Raw genomic sequence first — 21,865 nt, 5'->3', positions numbered from 1 at the left:
TGCTCAAGCTGCTTGATTAAATCACACTGGGACAAACGGGCATTGGAGCGCAAGTGACCAAACAGGGTTTCCTAGATAGCTGCCAGGACAGCTGATGGTATGTGAAGTTCCTAAACCAGGTGGAGTTGTTTTGGCACTGGAAGAGCTATGCTGCCGCTTCGGGCAGTGGCCATTCACCACGAAACTGTGTTCTGTATGTGTCGCATCCACTGTTCCACATATGTGGTGCCAAAGCACTTGGTTTCCATGGCAACGAACAATGGCTTGGGCGCTGAACTTGTATTTGGCTGTGGAGTGATGAGCACCTTGAGTGAGGAGCTCCATGTTAGTCTTATTTGGTTGCTCCATATGCCTGATTGCAACACACCTGGCTCAATTGGCATTTAGAGCGGAAGTGACAAAAAAGGGTTTCCTAGATAGCTGCCAGGACAGCTGATGGTATGTGAAGTTCATGAGTCAGGTGGAGTTGTTTTGGCACTGGAAGAGCTGTGCTGGTGCTTCGGGCAGTGGCCATTCACCACCACTCTACCTACCTTAGGTGTCATCCACTTTCACACGTATGTGCTGCTAGAAAATTTGGTTTCCATGGCAACGAGAAATAGCCTGGGCGCTGAACTTATCTTTGGCTGTGGAATTTTGAGCGTCTTGAGGGAGAACCTCCATGTTAGCTTGGTTTCAGTGCTCAATATTGTTGATTCCATCCCACCGGTCTCAATGGGCATTGGAGAGCAAGTGACGAAACATGCTTTCCTAGATAGGTGCCAGAACAGCTGATGGCATGTGAAGTTGTTAGTTTTTTAGGGAGGCACAACCTGGTTGATTCCATCACACTGGGCTCAATGGGCATTGGAGCGGAAGTGACCAAACTTGTTTTCCTTGATACCTGCCAGGATAGCTGATGATATGTGAAGTTCATGAGCCAGGTGGAGTTGTTTTGGCACTGAAAGAGCTGTGCTGCTGCTTCGGGCAGTTGCATTCACCACCACCCTACTTTTGCTAGGTGTCATATCCAGTTTCAGACATATGTGCTGCCAGAGCACTTGGTTTCTATGGCAACGAGTAATGCCTTACGCGATGAACTTGTCTTTGGCTGTAGATTTTTGAGCTCCTTGTCTGAGCAGCCCTATGTTACTTTTGTATGGGTGCTCAAGCTGCTTGATTAAATCACACTGGGACAAACGGGCATTTGACCAGAAGTGACCAAACAGGGTTTCCTACATAGCTGCCAGGACAGCTGATGGTATATGAAGTTTCTAAACCAGGTGGAGTTGTTTTGGCACTGGAAGAGCTGTGCTGCTGCTTCGAGCAGCTGCCATTCACCACCAAACTGTGCTCTCTATGTGTCACATCCATTGTTCCACATATGTGCTGCCAGAGCACTTGGATTCCATGGCAACGGGAAATGGCTTGGGCGCTGGACTTGTTTTTTGCAATGGAGTTTTGAGCGCCTTGAGTGAGCAGCTACATGATAGTTGTGTTTGAGTGCTCAACATGCTTGATTCCATCCCTCTGGTCTTAAAGGGCGTTGGACCGGAAGTGACCAAACAATATTTTCTAGATAGCTGCCAGGACAGTTCATGAGCCAGGTGGAGTTTTTTGGCACTGGAAGAGCTGTGTTGCTGCTTCGGGCAGTTGTCATTCTTCAGAGAACATACATTCCCTTGATGTGACATTCATTGTTCAACATATGTGCTGCCAGAGCACTAGGTTTGCATGGCAATGGAAAATGGCTTGGCCGTTGAAGTTTTGTTTGGCTGTGGAGTTTTGAACTCCCTTAGTGAGGGCTCCATGTCAGTTTTTGCGGGTGCTAGAGCTGCTTGATTCCATCACACTGGGCTCAATGGGCATTGGAGCGCAAGTGACCAGACAGTTTTTTCTAGATAGCTGTCAGGACAGCTGATGGTATGTGAAGTTCATGAGCACGGTGGAGTTGTTTTGGCACTGGAAGGGCTGTGTTGCTGCTTCAGGTAGTGGCCATTGACAACCAGACTCCTTTTCTTAGATTCATATCCAGTTTCACACATATGTGCTGCCAGAGCACTTGGTTTCCATGGATACAGGAAATGGCTTGGGCGCTGAACTTGTCTTTGGCTGTGGAGATTTGAGCGCCTTGAGTGAGCAGCCCCATGTTAGTATTTTTTGGGTGCCGATGGTGCTGGTTTCTATCACACTGGGCTCAATTTGCATGGCACTGCAAGTGACCAAACAGGGTTTCCCAGATAGCTGCCAGGACAGCTGATGGTATGTGAAGTTCATGAGCCAGGTGGAGTTGTTTTGGCACTGGAAGAGCTGTGCTGCTCCTTCAGGCAGTGGTCATTCACCACCATACTACCTTCCATAGGTGTCATATCCACTTACAGATATATATGCTGCCAGAGCACTTGGTTTCCATGGCAACGGGAAATGGCTTGGGCGCTGAAGTTGTCTTTGTCTGGTGAATTTTGAGCACCTTGAGTAAGGAGCTCCCTGTTAGTTTTGTTTCCTGTTCAACCTGGTTGAATCCATCACACTGTTCTCAATGTGCATGGCACTGTAAATGACCATGTAGGGTTTCCTAAAAGGCTGTCAGGACAGCTGATGGTATGTGAAGTTCATGAGCCAGGTGGAGTTGTTTTTACACTGGAAGAGCTGTGCTGCTGCTTCAGGCAGTGGTCATTCACCACCACACTACCTTCCATAGGTGTCATATCCACTTACAGATATATATGCTGCCAGAGCACTTGGTTTCCATGGCAACGGGAAATGGCTTGGACGCTGAACTTGTCTTTGGCCGTGGAGTTTTGAGCGCCTTGAGTGAGGAGTTCCATGGTAGTTGTGTTTGGGTGCTCAATATGCATGATTCCATTACCCTGGGCTAATCGTCATTGGAGCCACAGGGACCAAACTGGGTTTCCTAGATAGCTGTCAGGAAAGATGATGGTATGTGAAGTTCATGAGTCAGGTGGAGTTGTTTTAGCACTGGAAGAGCTGTGCTGCTGCTTCGTTCAGTTGCCATTTACCACAACACTGTGTTCTCCCTTTATCACATCCACTATTCCACATATGTGCTGCCAGAGCACTTGGTTTTTATGGCAATGGGAAATTGCTTAGGCGCTGAACTTGTCTTTTGCTGTGGAGTTTTCAGCGGCTTGAGTGAGGAGCCCCATGTTAGTTTTGTTCGGGTGCTCAATTGAATTCCATCACACTGAATTCAATTGGTGTTGGAGCGGAAGTGTCCAAACAGGGTTTCCTAGATATCTGCCAGGACAGCTGATGGTATGTGAAGTTCATGAGCCAGGTCGAGTAATTTTGGCACTAGAAGAGCTGTGCTGCTGCTTCGGGCAGTTGACATTAACCAACAAAATACCTTCCATAGGTGTCATATCCAGTTTCAGACATATGTGCTGCCAGAGCACTTGGGTTCCATGGCAACGGGAAATGGCTTGCGCGCTGAACTTGTCTTTGACTGTGGAGTTTTGAACGCCTTGAGTCAGGAGCTTGATGTTAGTTTTGTGTGGGTGCTCAACTTGCTGCTTGATTCCATCCCACTGGGCTCGACGGGTATTGGACCGCAAGTGACCTATCAGGGTTTCCTAGATATCTGTCACGACAGCTGATGGTATGTGAAGTTCATGAGCCAGGTGGAGTTGTTTTGACACTGGAAGAGCTGTGTTACTGCTTCGGGCAGTAGCCATTCACCACCACACTCCCTGCATAGGTGTCATATCCAGTTACACACATATGTGCTGCCAGAGCACTTGGTTTCCATGGCAAAGGAAAATGGCTTGGGCGCTGAACTGGTCTTTGGCTGTGGAGTTTTGAAGGCCTTGAGTGAGGAGCTCCATATTAGTGGTGTTTGGGTGCTCAACATGCTTGATTCCATCACACTCGGCTCAATGGGCATTAGACCGAAAATGATCAAATAGGGTTTCCTAAATATCTGCCAGGACAGCTAATGGTATGTGAAGTTGATGAGCCAGGTGGAGATGTTTTGGCACTGGAAGAGCTGTGCTGCTGCTTCAAGCAGTTGCCATTCACCACCACACTATCTTCCATAGGTGTCATATCCAGTTTCACACATATGTGCTGCCAGAGCACTTGGATTCCATGGCAACGGGAAATGGTTTGGGCCATTAAATTGTCTTTGGCAATGGAGTTTTGAACGCCTTCAGGGGGCAGCTCCATTTTAGTTTTGTTTGGGTGCTCAAGCTGCTTGATTCCATCACACTGGTCTTAAAGGGCATTTGACCGGAAGTGACAAAACAGGGTTTCCTACATAGCTGCCAGGACAGCTGATGGTATGTGAAGTTGATGAGCCAGGTGGAGTTGTTATGGCACTGGACGTGTTGTACTGCTTCTCCAGGCAATTGCCATTCACCAACACACTGAGTTCGGCAAGTGTCACGTCCACTTTCATACATATGTGCTGTGAAAACACTTGGTTATTTTTTTAAAACATATTTTTATTGCGTTTCATTTTTTTACTTAATTACATTTCATTATGTGATACATTTTTTATGTACTGGGATTCCCCCCGCCCCTACCCACACCCTCCCCTATGACGGATTGCTCCACCTTGTTGCATTTCCATAATTCAAATTCAGTTGACATTCTTTCATTGGAGGTATTTACCAAGCATAAAGTCCAGCATCTTATTGTCTTGGTAAGTTCAATGGTTTGTTTGTTAGACCATCTCTGGTCTGAAGGTAGAGCCGGCAGAGTATCATCCCAATCCATTAAAAGCCCCAACATAATATTTCCAACCATTTACAACATTGTGCCATTAATTGACATGGTATTGATTAATATATTACTAGGAAAATGCAGGTTCTCAACCACAACCTGTGGCTTCTTCTTAGACATTTCAATTTTGCTTTATATTCAACCATGCTCTATACACACTAAATGGCTATAGATTGCTATTGAGCTGTCTCATGCGTATTTAAATTTTAGTCTTTAGCAGTTTATAGCATTGAAGCATGTTTTCGCCGAATCTGGCTGTTTTTCAGGTGGTCTGATATAAGTCAACTGTTTAGGTGAGCATGTTTAGGAGGGGTGTGCAGAGAAATCATCCATACCCCAGTGAGGAGTAACGAATCTTTGTGTCCCACCCAGTGAGTTATAAGTGCATCCCCGCTGAATGTTTCCTGTCAGTTTCTAAGCTTTCCTTGTTGTTCTCTATCTATTCTAGTTTTGTTTGTTTGTTTGTTTTGAGGGGTTTCTGGAATGCTCCTGATGGTTAGAACGAGAGGGTGTGGGGACCCAAAATTGGAAGCAGAAAAGGACCAGAGAAAGCTCTTCTCCCTAGTCCCAAAGAAAGTTTACTGTTCTTCTGTTTCTGCGGACCACTCAGGGATACTGGTTGTTGTTCCAATGACCTTGGATCCTGCAATGTAGGATTTGGGCTTCTTCCATCCTATGTGGTAGATCCAAATGGGGGTGGGTGACCTCAGAGTTCTTGGTCTCCGAAGGCACTCCATTTCCCAGTGATATCCTTGGCAGTAGGGATGTAGTCCTCGGTGCTCGTACTGATAGTCCTTGGTGAGGATCTACGAGTCTTCAGGTTTGGGATAAAAGCCTCCTTCTGTCCACCTGCTCCACTCTGGGGACCCCTCCCTGCTCTAAGGGCATGACCTCCTGTTAAGAGGTTGTTAGGATTACTCTTGATTCCCCCATTTGCCTTTGTAGTTTTGCTATTGTCTAATGCTAATTCGAGTCTGTTGTCTATGAGTTACCAGTTATGATCCTGATAGGTTATATTTCCCGTCTTCCTCACACCTTCTGGGTGATGCAAGATTTCTCTGCTCTTCCTCCCCATTTCCAAGTATCATGGGTTCTTACAAGTACAATAGGTTTTACAATTCTTTGATGTAGATCATAAGCAATCTGCCTCATATCATTGGTTGTTTCACAAAATCTTATTGCATGAGATACAGGCTGTTTGGTGTTGAGATAATATTATTGGTTTTGGATTGACATCATTTCATAACAGCCACATCGATCACAATAATAACAACATCAACAACAAATTGTTGCACCCTGCGAAAATACTGTGCAACTGAGTATGCAACACATGCTGAACCAAAAGGAAACACAGAAGTCTTTTGGGAAATGTGATGCCCTTGTATACTTCATGAGCACTTGATGAATTCTACTAGAAAATAGAGATTATTTGGAAGCAAACAAACTGACATAAAAACATCAAAACATATGTGATACAGCCAAAAGAGCAAACAGATAATCACCAAAAAAAAAAACAGTATAGATTGGACTGTTGGAGTTACACTTTCCATGTTGGCCTCCTTATATGAAAGAGAATATATGGTATTTGTTCTCTTGTGAATGACTCATTTCACTGAGCATAATGACTTCTAGCTGGGACCACCTGGATTTAAATAGAATAATATCATTCTTCTTAATAGCTGAATAATATTCCATAGAGTAGATGTACCACAGTTTCTTTAACCACTCTTCCTTGGACGCACATCTGTTTTGTTTCCATGACTTTGCTATTGTAGATTGTGCTGCTGTAAATATAGGATTAAAGATCCCCTTCTCATATGTAGATTTCATTCCTTTTGGGTATATTCCTAAGAGTGGGATTGCTGGGTCATATGGCAGGTTTATTTGCAATTTTCCAAGCACTCTCCATACTGATTTCCACAGTGCTTGTACTAGCCTACACTCCCACCAGCAGTGAAGGAGGGTGCCAGAGTCCAGCTCTGGCTGAGTTTGGAGCTCGGGAAGGGTGCGTGGATGAGGCGTGAAGAGAGAAAGAAAGGAGACGGACCACCAGGATTCCTTGAACATAGTGGATAAAGTGAGAAAGCTGTCTGCTTTATTTATACAGAAGCAGTACAAAGTTGTTTTCTTAGGGCATATTGACATAGCTTCAGGGGGGCACAATTTACAACTTCTTGAGAAATGATTGAGGAAGGATTCCATATTCCTTGCTTATCTTGGCTTGCCAGTCTTCATCTGCTCTCCTCAGGTAGGACTATAACCTAGGCGCCGCCTGTGTCAACCAGACCCCTATCTTGTATGAGTTAAAAGGTCTGGGGCCTTGGTCTATGGGGATTGGAGTTATTGACATTAGTTGGCCATTAGGTCTGTAAGCTCACACAGTTTGTTGACCAAACAAGTAAAGCAAGGATTATAACGGCAGAAAGAATTGAAGTTAGCAATGAGCTAAGTTACTCTATTTAAGTTTCAACTCTACAATGGATGAGTGTGTGTTTCCAAAGACAATTCTACAAATTATTTCAGTATTAGACAAGGCATTATCCATTCCAACGTTGTAGCCAAGAGTTTCTCAGTAGACAACACATCTTATGCAGTAATACACTCCTACTACAATTCTTATTCTACAACTTAGCTATCACGAAATGGGAGAACTACATCAAGAGAGAAAAAACATGAAGATCTAAGACAAAAAGCTTTAAACATTACATTCCTCTACAACCGCAGGCTCTACAACTTCATAAGTGATCAAACAATAATCAAAAATACATCTTTATGATATTAGTGAAATCACCCTGTATTTCCTCTAGCTAAAAATTTGTGAAAACAACTAAAGCAAATGCATTTTCTATATTCTAAAGAATTGCAAGGACAGGCTAACCTTTTAAGACCACAGTGACTATATTTTTTGCCTTAGCAGGAAAGCCTTCAGAGTTACAGTAGCTATATTCTTCGTCATAGCAGGATGGCCTTTAGGGTAACAGTAACTGTATTCTTTGTCATAGCAGGATGGCCTTTAGGGTCACAGTAACTATATTTTTGTCATAGCAGAATGAGCTTTAGGGTCACAGTAACAGGATAACTTTTAGAGTCCCTCTTATCAAGCCATTTCCTAGAAAGCATGATAAATATCTGACCAGATTTTCTGGCAATGGGTAAACAGCACAGACTTAATTATACTCCTGTGTGTAGTTAAAGGCCCACTCACCAGGACATCCTCAGTCACATTAACTCTTAACCTCACGTTGGTTGTAAAAGCCATCTCACAGGGGCAGAAAATGCATCAATAGATTACAAAATTCTTAGTGGGGTGGTTGAGTGCCCATGCGAAGGGGGATGAAAAGTGCATCAAGGTGGTCAGAAATGAATCCACTTAGTCCTGCTAAGCAGCTGGTAGCTCCACGGGCCCTGCCAGTCAGGGAGCTGTTCTCTTCACACCTTCGTGTTATTCACACCTACTGCATGGACCCCATCAGGTGGGTGCCTTTCTCCCCACATCCACGCCAGCAGGTGTTGTTTTTTAAGTTCTGAATGTAGGCCAGTCTCACTGGAGTTAGGTGGTACCTCAAGGTGGTTTTCATTTGTATCTCTCTGATGGCTAGAGAGCCTGAACATCTTTTCATATGTCTGTTAGCCATTTGAACCTGTTCTTTTGAGAAATGTCTGTTCATTTCTTTTGCCCATTTTGCTACAGGGTTGGTTTATTTTACTGTCCCTGTGTTTCTGAAGCTCTTTGTAGATTCTGGATGTTAGTCCCCTATCACTCATGTAGAATGCAAACATTTTCTCCCATTCTGTTGGTTGCTTCTTCACTTTGTTAATTGTTTCTTTTGCTGTACAGAAGCTTTTTAGTTTGATGTAGTCCCATTTGTTCATTTTGGATTTGATTGCCTTTGCTTTAGGCGTCTTTTCTAAGAAGTCTTCCCCTGTTCCTATATCTTGGAATGTGTTTTCTATGTTTTCCTTTAATAGTTTGATGGTTTCTGGGTGTAGATTTCGGTCCTTGAGCCAGTTAGAGCTGATTTTTGCATAGTGCGACAGGTGCGGGTCTTGCTCTTTATTTTGCAAGCTGCTATCCAGTTGTCCCAACAGCATTTGTTGAATAGACCAGGTTTTTTTTTTAACCTGGATTGTTTTCCATTTTCTTGTCAAAGATTAGTTGACTATACATGTGTGGATTCCCTTCTGGTTTTACTGTTCTGTTCCACTGATCTTCTCTGTTTCCGTACCAGTATCAGACTGTTTTGATAACCACTGCTCTGTAATATGTCTTGAGGTCTGCAATTGTGATTCCTCCAGTTTGATTTCTATTTTTCAGGACAGCTTTAGCTACTCATGGTCTTTTGTGATTCCAGATGAACTTCTGTATCATCTTTTCTATTTCTGAGAAGAATGTTGCTGGGATTTTGATTGGGATTGCGTTGAATCTATATATTGCTTTTGGTAATACGGCCATTTTGATAATGTTGATCCTGCCAATTCAAGAACATGGTAAGGTTCTCCATTTTTCGTGGTCTTCTATTTGTTTTTTAAATGATTTATAGTTTTCATCGTAGAGGTCTTTCACATCTTTAGTTCGCTTAATTCCTAGTTATTTAAGATTCCTTTCCTTTATTTTAAAGGGAACTGTACTTACAATTTCTTTCTCAGCAGTGGAATTATTTGTGTACACTAGTGCCATCGATTTGTGTTAATTAATTTTGTATCCTGCTACTTTGCCAAAGTCTCTTAGGGGTTTCAGCAGTCTCTTGACTGAGTCTTTTGGTTCTCCTATGTAGAGAATCATGTCATCTGCGAAGAGTGATAATTTCAATTCCTCATTTGCAAATTGCATTCCTTTAATTGCTTTTTCTTGCCTAATAGCTCTGGCAAGGACTTCCAAAACTACATTGAAGAGTAGCGGTGAGAGTGGACATCCCTGTCTACTTCCAGATTTTAGCGGGATGACTTCCAGTCTTTCCCCATTTAGTATGATACTGGCATTGGGTTTATCGTAAATTGCTCTGATTGTGTTATAGATTGTTCCTTCTATGCCTATCTTGTTTAGGGTTTTTAACATGAAGTGGTGTTGGGTTTTATCAAATGCCTTCTCTGCATCTATTGAGAGGATCATATGGTTTTTATTTGTCAATTTGTTGATGTGATGTATCACATTTATTGTTTTGCGAATGTTGAACCATCCCTGCATGCCTGGGCTGAATCCCACCTGGTCCTGGTGAATGATCTGCCTGATGTGTTGTTGGAGCCTGCTGGCTAGTATTTTATTGAAGATCTTTGCATCTGTGTTCATCAAGGATATTGGTCTGTAGTTCTCTTTTTCTGTTGTTTCTCTCTCTGGCTTTGGTATTAAGGTGATATTAGCTTCATAGAAAGAGCTTGGAAGGATTGCCTCTTTTTCTATTGTTTGGAAAAGCTTGTGTAAGATTGGGGTAAGTTCCTCTTGGAATGTTTGGTAGAATTCAGCAGTGAAGCCATCTGGTCCTGGACTCTTCTTGGTTGTGAGGGCTTTAATTACTGATTCAATCTCAGTATATGTTATTGGGCTGTTTAGATTGTTAATTGCTTCTTGACTCTATTTTTTCTGATTTGTTCGCATATAGTTGCTTGTAATAGTTCCTGATGATTCTTTGTATTTCTGAGGTATCTGTTGTTATATCTCCTTTCTCATCTCAGATGCTATTGATGTGTATTTTCTCCCTCCTTTTTTTAATTAGTCGAGCCAGTGGGGAGTCTATTTTGTTGATTTTCTCAAAGAACCAGCACTTTGATTGATTGATCTTGGTCTCTATTTGGTTTATTTCCTCCCTTATTTTTTTTAATTATTTATTATTTAACTTCAGTAATTACCTTGTATTATGTGACACAGTTACATAGATACTTGGGTTCTCCCCACCCCCCCAAACCCTCCCACCATGGTGGATTCCTCCACCTTGTTGCATAACCACAGCTCAAGTTCAGTTGAGATTTCCCCATTGCAAGCGTATAACAAACATAGAGTCCAGCATCTTATTGTCCCGTCAAGTTCAACGGCTTCTTAGGTATACCCTCTCTGGTCTGATGACAGAGCCAGCAGAGTATCATCCCAGTCAATTGAAAGCTCCAACATACCATCAGCAAAAATTTACATCATTATTTAATTAATTGACATAGTAATGAGTAACCAATATGTTAAAAGTAAATGCGGGTTCCCAGCCACCTTCCGTGACCACCTCACCTATACTTCAATTTTAGTTTATATACAACATATAACATTCAAAACATAACATGTTATACATAACATCATATCATCTTAAATTAAGGCAAACATGTGGTATTGAACCTTTTGGGATTGGCTCATTTCCCTTAGCATTATGGTTTCCAGTTTGGCCCATTTGGCCACAAAGAACTTCATTTTGTTTTTTTTAATAGCTGAGTAGTATTCCATGGAGTAGATGAACCATAGCTTTCTTATCCAATCCTCTGTTGATGGGCATTTTGGTTGTTTCCATGTTTTTGCAATTACTGATTGTGCTGCTATGAGCATAGGAGTGCATGTTGGTTTCTCATAGAACAAGTGTTCTGGATATATTCCTAGGAGTGCTATTGCTGGATCATACGGTATGTTGAATTTGAGTTGTTTGAATATTCTCCATACTGATTTCCATAGAGGTTGGATTTCTTTTTTCCTACTCATCTTGGGATTGCTTTGTTGTTGTGTTTCTCGTTCCTTCAACTGTAAGGTTAGCTGATTTACTTGGTGCTTTTCTTGTTTCTTGACATAAGCACTGATTGAAATGAACTTTCCTCTCAGCACCGCCTTGATTGTGTCCCATAAGTTTTGATAAGTTGTGTTGATGTCTTCATTTGTTTCCAGCAATTTTTTAATTTCCCCTTTGATTTCCTCTCTAACCCATTGCTCATTTAGCAACATATTATTCAGCCTCCATATGTTTGTAAGTCTTCCTTGGTGTTTTGAATTCTTGGTCTCAAGCTTCACTCCTTGGTGGTCTGAGAAGATGCATGGTATGATTTCCACTTTTTTAAATTTGCTGAGGCTTGTTTTATGGCTTATAATATGACCAATACTGAAGAAAGTTCCATGTACTGATGAAAATAGGTGTATTCTCTGTCTGTAGAATGAAAGGTTCAATAGATGTCAACTAAGTCCATTTGCTCTAGAGTTTGGGTGAGTTGTATCGTTTCTTTGCTGAGTTTCTGGTTCTTTGATCTGTCCATTTGCATTAATGGGGTATTATGGTCTCCCACTATGATCGTATTGGAGTCTATTTCTCTCTTTAAACCCGTTAACATTTGTTTCACGTAGCTAGATGCTTTGGCATTTGGAGCGTAAATATTTATTATGCTGATCTCTTCCTGCTGGAGGCTTCCTTTGATCATTATGTGGTATCCTTCTTTGTCTTCTTTGAGGCTCTTCACATCAAAGTCTATGTCATCTGATGTAAAAATGGCTACACCTGCTCGCCTTTCTTTACCATTAGCTTGAAATATCTTTTTCCATCCTTTCACTTTCAATATTTTCTGATCTTTGTTGGTGAGATGCGTCTCCTGTAAGCAGCAGATAGTTGGGTTTTGTTTTTTGATCCAATCCTCCAATATATGGTGTTTGACTGATGAGTTTAAGCCATTTACATTCAGCGTTATTATGGATAAGGGGCAGTTTGGTCCTGTCATTTTGGCGATGTGTTGTTCTATGATTGGGTCTTCTGTTAGCCTTTTAGTGGGATGTTCTCCACATTTGCCTTTGTTTCTGGTGGTTGCTGTTTCTTTTTTCTTTCATGGGAACATCCTTGAGTATCATTTGTATGGCAGGTTTAGATGAGACAAAATCTTGAAGTTTTTCTTTATTGTGGAAGAATTTTATTTCATTTTCAAAGACAAAGGAGAACTTTGCAGGGTAAATTATTCTGGGTTGAAAATTTTTCTCTTTTAGAATCTGGAATATGTCACTCCAGTCTCTTCTGGCCTGTAGTGTTTCCTCTGAAAGGTCAGCTGTGAGTTTGATTAGGGTTCCCCTATATGACACCTGATTTTTTTCTCGTGCACATTTAAGGATTTTTTCTTTTTGCTCAACTGAAGAGAGCTTGATTATCATGTGTCATGAGGAAGTTTGTTTTTAGTCAACTCTGTTAGGGGTTCTGTAGCCTCCTGTATATTACTTTCTAATTCTTTGCTCAGATTAGGAAAGTTTTCCTGTATTATTTCACTGAATAGGCCTCTAATCCCAGCTTCTCTTTCTGCACCTTCTGGAACTCCCATAACTCTTATGTTAGACCTTTTAATTATATCTTTTAATTCTTGGATACTTTTTTTAGCTAGACCTAGCTCTGCTTCCAGCTTTTTGCTTGTTTCTTCATGGTGACAGAAACTATCTTCTAATTCTGAAATTCTTTCTTCTGCCTCATTCATTCTGTTGTTGAGACTCTCCACTGTATTTTTAGTTTGCTCTACTGTATTCTTCATTTCTGATATATCAGCCTTAATTTGATGTATTACTGCTATTTCTTCTTTGAACTCTTGTTTGTACTTGTCATTGTTGACCAGCAGCTTTGCAATGAGTTTTCTGAGTTCTTTGTCCCCCATTTTCTCAATGTCTTCCTCAGTTAACTCTGGGAGTGGGCGAAGCTTTTGCTCCTTTGTTGGAGAGACTTCAGTAACATTCATAGTGCTTTTGTCTTGTCTTTTACCTTTTGTAGTTGCCAATCTGGTTGATGAAATCATCTCTATGGTGTATTACCTACAGGTCTATAAGTTGATTGTTATGTTCAATCAGTGCCCTGGGTTTGGGGAACACAGCTGCCAGGAATAGTTGCTTCGTCTGTGGCACTGATTTTGTAAGCAGCACTGAGCTTGTTGTCCCCCTGCTGGCCAATAAGTCTAAGTACCTCTTGGGGTTATTTTGGGTGGAGTTGGAGGCGTGCCTTTTCGGGGCTGTTTTTTTTCGTGGAGCTAAGACAGAGGTATTTTTGTCCCCAGGTCAGCTCTTGGGTGATTCAGCTGACCACCCTTCAGTGTAAGAGCGTCTGCTCCCATGACACTGTTGTCTGAGAGTTGCTGAATTAGCACATACGCAGTTTGTCACTCCTCCTCTTGCAATTTATCAGTGTTTGGAGCACATGCGTCAGTGTCCAAGATGGCACCCATATGAGGCAACAGTAAAGATCAGGGGGCTGTCGCCATCAACTCCAGGGACCACACAGACCCCACAGGCTGCAAGGCTGTTGCCGTGGGCTCAGCTCCGTGCAATTAACCAGCAACACGCCCACTCTGGATCTCCACTTAGGGTTCACACCTGCTGCCCTGCCACCCAATATGGCTCCAGGTGGAGAACTGCAGCTGCTGTCTTTCAGTTCCACGAACAACAAAGACCCTGCAGGGAGCAAAGCTGGTGCTCCCCTCCACCCTTGGATCAGTTCCGTATGAACAGCCAGAAAGGAGCCTGTGTGTTGCTCTGTCAACTCTGTGTTCTGTCTCTCCACACAAGATGGCACCCTCAGTCCCCGACTTTCTCTGCCTGCAGCTAGTCCCAGTCACTCAGCTTGTCTGTCCGCTCCCAGACCACACTCACTTTCCTAGCTCACCACGTGGACTCAGGCTCTCACCTGGCGGTCACAACATCTGTGTGGAGGCCACTGCTGGATGTTTGGCTGGCACTGGAAACGGATTGCTGGAGCCTGGATCACCGGAGCCTGGATTATTGGAGACCGGCTCACTGGGATTTGAGTTGCTGCTTGCCGACTGCTGGTGGGATCTTCCATCCACTACAACACTGCTGTCTCATTTCCTCAGCTTCCCTGTGTCCAGGGGGGTTCCTGGTAACACTGCTTACTGCCTGAGCCCTACTTATCCCCTGTAATCTGCTTATTGTACTGCTCCCTGCCTAAAGATTCTCCACCTTATCAAACGTGCTGAACTCTTTGCCGTCATCTTGGTTCCTCAGCACTTGGTTTCGATGGTAGCTGGAAATGGCTTGGGCATTGAAATTCTCCCTGGCTGTTGACTTTTGCATGAATTCTATGAGGATCTCCATCTTTGCTTTGTGCGGTTGCTGAACCTATAAATTATATTATACTGGGCTCAATGGGCATTGGACAGGAAATGACAAAACAAAATTTCCTGGAGACCTGCCAGGACAGCTGATGGAAGTTCATGAGCCAGGTGGAGTTGTTCTGTTACTGGAGGAGCTGTCCTGCTGCTTTCGGCAGTTGCCATTCATTAACACATTGAGTTCCTCAATTGTCATGTCCACTTTCAGAAATATGTGCTGCCAGAGCACTTGGTTTCCATGGCAGCTGGAAAAGGCTTGGGAGCTGAACTCGTCTCTGGCTGTCAGTTTTACATGTGCTCAGCCTGCTTGATTCTCTTCCACCAGGCTCAATGGGCATTGGAACGGAAGTGACCAAACAGGGTTTCCTAGATAGCTGCCAGGACAGCTATGGTATGTGAAGTGAATAACCCAGGTGCATTTGTTTTGGCACCAAAAGAGCTGTGCTGCTGCTTCAGGCAGATGCCATTCACCACCACAAGCAGTTCCCCAAGTTCACCTCCCAGCCACTTTCAGAAATATGTGCTGCCAGAGTTCTTAGTTTCCACAGCAGCGTGAAATGACTTGGGCGCTGAAATTCTCTCTGGCTTTGGAGTTTTGAGCACCTTGAGTGAGGATCTCCACCTTCATTTCTTGTGGGTCCTCAACCTGTTTGATAACATCACACTGGGTTCAATGGACATTGGACTGGAAGGGATCAAACCGGGTTTCAGAAGATCTGCAAGGACAGCAGTTGGTATGTGAAGTGAATGAGCCAGGTGGGGTTGTTTTTCCCTGGATGAGCTGTGCTGCTGCTTCGGACAGTTGCCATTCACCAACACACAGAGTTCCCCAAGTGTCACCTCCCAGCCACTTTCAGAAATATGTGCTGCAAGAGCACTTGGTTTCCATGGTAGCTGGAAATAGCTTGGGCGATAAACTGCTCCCGGACTGTGGAGTTTTGAGCGCCTTGAGGGAGTGTCTCCATTTTTTATTTCTGTGTGTACTCATCCTGCTTGATTACATCCCCTCAGGATAAATAGCATTGGAAAGGAAGTGACCAGACAGGGCTCCGGGAGACCTGCAAGGACAGCTGATGATATGTGAAGTGAATGACTCAGGTGGATTTGTTTTTTTCCCTGGACGAGCTGTGCTGCTGTTTCGTACAGTTGCCATTCACCAACAAACTGAGTTTTTCAAGTGTCATGACCCAGCCACTTTCAGACATATGGGCTGCCAGAGCACTTGGTTTCCATGGCAGCTGGAAATGGCTAGGGTGCTGAACTTCTCTCTCGCTGTGAAGTTTTGAACGCTTTGAGTGAGGATCTGCATCTTTGTTTTTTGTGGGTGCTCAACCTGCTTGATTCTATCCCCCTGTGTTCATTGGGCATTGGACAGGATGTGACCAACTACGGTTCCAGGAGAACTGCAAAGATAGCTGACGGTATGTGAAGTGAATGAGCCAGGTGGAGTTGTTTTACCAATGGAAGATGAGCTGCTGCTTCTTGCATTTGCCATTTACCAGCACACTGTGTTCCCTAGGTGTCACATCCACTTTCAGACAAATGTGCTGCCAGAGCACTTGGTTTCCAAGGCAGCTGCAAATGGCTTGGGCACTGAAATTCTCTCTGGCTATCAAGTATGTTACATCTTTAGTGAGGATCTCCATCTTTGTTTTGTGCGGTTGTTGAACATACAGATTCCATCAGCTGGGGCTCAATGGGCTTTGGACAGAAAGTGACCAAACAAGATTTTCTGGAGACCTGTTTGGACAACTGATGATATGTGAAGTGAATAACCAATGTGGAATTGTTTTGGCACTGGAAGAGCTATGCTGCTGATTAGGGCAGTAGCCACTCACCAACAGCAGACAGAGTTAAGCATGTGTCACGCCCACTTTAAGACTTATGTGCTGCCAGAGCTTTTTGTTTCCATGGCAGCTGGAATTGGCTTGGGCGCTTAACTTCTCTCTGGCTGTGAAGTTTTGAGTGCCTTGAGTGAGGATCTCCATCTATGTTATTTGTGTGTGTTCATCCAGCTTGATTCCATCCCCATGGGCTCCTTGGGCATTTGACAGAAAAGAACCAAACAGGGATTTCAGGAGACCTGCAAAGATTATTGATGTTATGTGAAGTGAATGACTCAGATGTAGTTGTTTTGGCATGTCTGCTCACTTCCTGTGCAATGTCGTTTGATAGCGGGGGAAGAAATCATCCTGCTTGATTCTATCCCACTGGCCTCAATGGGCATGGGGCAGGAAGTGACCAGATAGGGTTTCTGGGAGACCTGCAAAGACAGCTGATGGTATGTGAATTGGAGGAGCCAGGTGGAGGTGTTTTGGCACTGGAAGACCTGTGCTGCTGCTTCGGGCAGTTGCCATTTACCAGCACACTGTGTTACCTAGGTGTCACATCCACTTTAAACAAATGTGCTGCCAGAGCACTTGGTTTCCATGGTAGCTGGAAATGACTTGGGCGCTGAAATTCTCTCTGACTGCCTAGTTAGTCACGCCTTGAATGAGGATCTCCATCTTTGTTTAGCGGGGTTGCTGAACAAACAGACTGTATCACACTGGGCTCAATGGGCATTAGACAGGAAGTGCCAAAACAAGATTTCCCGGAGACGTGACAGGGCAGCTGATGGTATGTGAAGTGAATGAGCCAGGGGGAGTTGTTTTGGCACTGGAGAGCTGTGCTGCTGCTTCGGGTAGTTGCCATTCACCAACACACAGAGTTCCCCAAGTGTTGCCTCCAAGCCACTTTCAGAAATATGTGCTGCCAGAGCACTTGGTTTCCATGGCAGCTGGAAATGTCTAGGGTGCTGAGGTTCTCCCTGGCTGTGTAGATTTGAGCGCCTTGAGTGAGTATCTCCATCTTTGCTTTGTGTGTGTGCTCAACCTGCTTGATTCCATCCCCCTGGGCTAAATGGGCATTGGAAAGGAAGTGATGAAAAAAGGTTTCCGGGAGGTCTGCAGGGACAGCTGATGGTATGTGAAGTGAAGGAGCCAGTTGGAGTGTCACGTTCATGTTCAGACATGTGTGTTGTCAGAGCACTTGGTTTCCATTGCAGCTGGAAATAGCTGGGGCACCGAAATCTTCTCTGGCTGTGCAATTTTATATGAATTCTGTGAGGATCTGCATAACACTGGGCTCAATAGGCATTGGACAGAAGGGACCAAACAAGATTTCCCAAAGACCTGATTGGACAGCTGATGGTATGTGAAGTCAATGACCCAGGTGCATTTGTTTTGCCACTGGACGAACTGTTCTTCTGCTTTTTGGAGCAGTTGCCATTCCCCACCACACTGATTTCCTCAAGTGTCACATCCAATTACAAACATATGTGCTGCCACAGCAATTGGTTTCCATGTAAACTGGAAATGGCTTGAGCGCTGAATTCTTCTCTGTCTGTCGAGTTTTACATGAATTCTGTGAGAATCCCCATCTTTGTTTTGTGAGTGTGCTCAAACAGCTTGATTGTATCCACCTGGGCTCAATGGGCATTTGACAGGAAGTGACCCACCAGGATTTGGGGGAGATTGTAGGGACTGCTGTTTGTATGTGAAATGAATGAGCCAGGTTGAGCTCTTTTGGCACTGGAAAAGCTGTGATGCTGCTTTGGGCAGTTGTCATTTAACAATCCACTGTGTTTCCTAGGTGTGACAGCCACTTTCAGACATATGTGCAGCCAGAGCACTTGGTTTCCATGGCAGCTGGAAATGGCTTGGGCACTGAACTTATATCGTGTTGTCGAGGTTGTCACGCCTTGACTGAGGATCTACTTCTTTGTTTAGTGCGGTTGCTGAAACTCCAGATTACATCACATTGAGCTCAATGGGCATTAGACAGGAAGTGACCAAACAGGGTTTCAGGGAGACCTCCTGGAGTGCTGATGGTATGTGAAGTGAATGAGCAAGGTGGAGTAGTTTTGGTACTGGAAGTTCTGTGCTGCTGTTTCTGGCAGTTGCCATTCACCACCACACTGCTTTCCCAAGTGTCACGTCCCAGCCAGTTTCAGACAAATGTGTTGCCAGAGCACTTGGTTTCCATAGCAGCTTTAAATGGCTTGATCTCTGAACTTCTCCCTGGGTGTGGAGTTTTGAGCGCCTTTAGTTATGATCTCCATCTTTGTTTTGTGCGGTTGCTGAACCTACAGATTCCATCACACTGTGCTCAATGATCATTGGACAGGACGTGCTCAATGATCATTGGACAGGACATGATCAAGCAAGATTTCCTGGACACCTGCTGGACAACTGATGGTATGGGAAGTGAATGAGCTAGGTGGTGTTGTTTTGGCACTTGAGAGCTCTGCTGCTGCTTTTGGCAGTTGCCATTCACCAACACAGTTTTCCATAGGTGTCACATCCACTTTGCTTTTTGTTGCCAGAGCATTAGGCTTCCATGACAGCTGAAAATGGCTTGGACGCTGACCTCTTGTCTGGCTGTGGAGTTTTACATGAATTCTGTGAGAATCACCATCTTTGTTTTGTGCGGATGATGAACCTATATATTACATCACACTGGGTTCAATGGGCATTGGACAGGAAGTGACCAAACAAGAAATCCTGGAGACCTGCAGGGACAGCTGAAGGTATGTGAATGAATGAGCCAGGTGGAGTTGTTTTGGCACTGGACAAGCTGTGTTGCTGCTTCTGGCAGTTGCCTTTCTCCACGGCACTGATTTCCCCAAGTGTCATGTCCCAGGCTCTTTCAGAAATAGGCGCTGCCAGAGCACTTGGTTTCCGAAGCAGCAGGGAAAGATCTTGTATGCTGATCTTCTCTCTGGCTGTGGAGTTTAGAGCACCTTGACTGAGGATCTCCATCTTTGTATTGAGTGTGTGCTCAACCTGTATGATTCTATTCCCCTGGGGCTTAATGGGCATTGGACAGGAAGTGACCAAACAGTGTTTCCGGAAGACCTGCTAGGACAGCTGATGGTATGTGAAGTGAATGAGCCAGGTGGAGTTGTTTGGGTCCTGGAAGACGTGTGTTGCTTCTTCAGGCAGTTGACATATACCACCGCACTGAGTTCCTCAAGTGTCACCTCCCAGTCACTTTCAGAAATATGTGCTGCCAGAGCACTTGATTTCCATGACAGCTGGAAAAGGCTTGGGTAATGAAATTCTCCCTGGCTGCGGAGATGTGAGTGCCTTGAGTGAGTATCTTCATCTTTGCTTTGTGTGCGTGGTCAACCTACTTTATTGTACACCCTGGGCTCAAATGGCATTGGACAGGAAGTGACCAAACAGGGTTTCCTGGAGACCTGCCAGGACAGCTGATGGTATGTGAAGTGAATGAGCCAATTGGAGTTGTTTTGGCACTGGAGAGCTCTTCTGCTTTTTCGGGCAGTTGCCATTCACCACCACATTGAGTTTCTCATGTGTCACATCCGCTTTCAAACATATGTGCTGCCAGAGCACTTGGTTTCCATAGCATCTGGAAATTGGTTGGGGACTGAAATTCTCTCTGGCTCAAGAAATTTATGTGCATTGAGTGTTAATCTCTAACTTTGTTTTGTGTGTGTGCTCAACCTGATTGATTCCAACTGATTGAGCTCAATGTGCTTTTTGGCAGGAAGTGACCAAACATCAATATCGGGAGACCTAAAAGGACAGCTGAGGGTATGGGAGTTGGATGATCCAGGTGGAGTTGTTTTGCAACAAATGCCTGTGCTGCTGCTTTGGGCAGTTGCTATTCACAACCCCACTATGTCCCCTAGGTGTCCCATCCACTTTCAGACATATGTTCTGCCAGAGGTTTTGGATTCCGTGGCAGCTGGAAGTGGCTTGGACACTGAACTTCACTATGGCTCTGGAGTTATTAGCGCCTTGAGTGAGGATCTCCATCTTTATTTTGTGTGTGTGCTCAACATTCATGATCCCATTACCCTGGGCTCAATCGGCATTTAATAGGATGTGTTCAAACAGGTTTTTCTTTGAAACCTGGAAGGACAGCTGATTGTATGTGAAGTGAATTAGCCTGGAGGTGTTGTTTTGGCATTAGGAGGCCTGCGCTGCTTCTTCGGTAAGTTGCCATTCACAAACACACTGAGTTCCCTTGGTGGCACATCCAGTGTTCCACATATATGCTGCCAGAGCACTTGGTTTCCATGGCAGCTGAAATTGTCTTGGGCATTGAACTTCCCTCTGTCTGTGGAGTTTTGAGCACCTTGAGTGTGAATCTCCATCTTTGTTTTGTTTCATGAGTGTGCTCAACCTGCTTGATTCCATCCCACTGGGCTCAACAGGCATTGGACAGGAAGTGACCAAACAGGGTTTCCGGGAGATCAGCCATGATAGCTGAAAGTATGTGAAGTGAATGAGCCAGGTGGAGACGTTTGGCACTGGAAGGCCTGTGTTGCTGTTTCTTGCGGTTGCCATTCACCACTACACTGAGTTCCCTAGATGTCACATCCACTTTCAGACATATGTACTGCCAGAGCTTTTGGTTGCCATGGCAGGTGGAAATGGCTTTGATGCTGAAATCCTCTCTGGCTCTGGAATTTTCAGCCTTATGTGTAAGGATCTCCATCTTTTTTCTGTGCATATGCTGAACATGCTTGATTCCATCACACAGGGCTCAATCGGCATTGAACAGGAATTGTTCAATCAGGGTCTCTGATAGACCAGTAAGGACAGATGATGGTACGTGATTTGACTGATGAAGTTAAAGTTTTTCTGGATTGGAAAAGCTGTGCTGCTACTTCGGGCAGTTGCAATTACCACCACACTGAGTTCCCCAGGTGTCACATCCACTTTTAGATATATGTGCTGCCAGAGCACTTGGTTTCCATGGCAGCTAAAAATGGCTTGGGCGCTGAATTTCTCTCTGGCTCTGGAATTTGTAGCGCATTGAGTGAGGATATCCATCTTTGTTTTGTGTGGGTGTTCAATTTGCTTGATTCCGTTACCATGGTTTCAATGGGCATTAAACAAGGGGTCCAAACAGGGTTTCTGGGAGACATACTAGGACAGCTGATAAAATCTGAAGTGAATGACTCAGGTGTACTTGTTTTGGCACTGGAAGTCCTGTGCTGCTAATTCGGGCAGTTTCCATTCACCACCTCACAGAGTTTAATTCTTGTCACATCCATTTTCAGACATATCTGCTGCCAGAGCACTTG

This window comes from Ochotona princeps, chromosome Y (assembly GCF_030435755.1).
Source record: "Ochotona princeps isolate mOchPri1 chromosome Y, mOchPri1.hap1, whole genome shotgun sequence".
In the NCBI taxonomy this organism is placed as follows: domain Eukaryota; kingdom Metazoa; phylum Chordata; class Mammalia; order Lagomorpha; family Ochotonidae; genus Ochotona; species Ochotona princeps.
Note: the sequence above shows the minus strand (reverse complement) of the source record.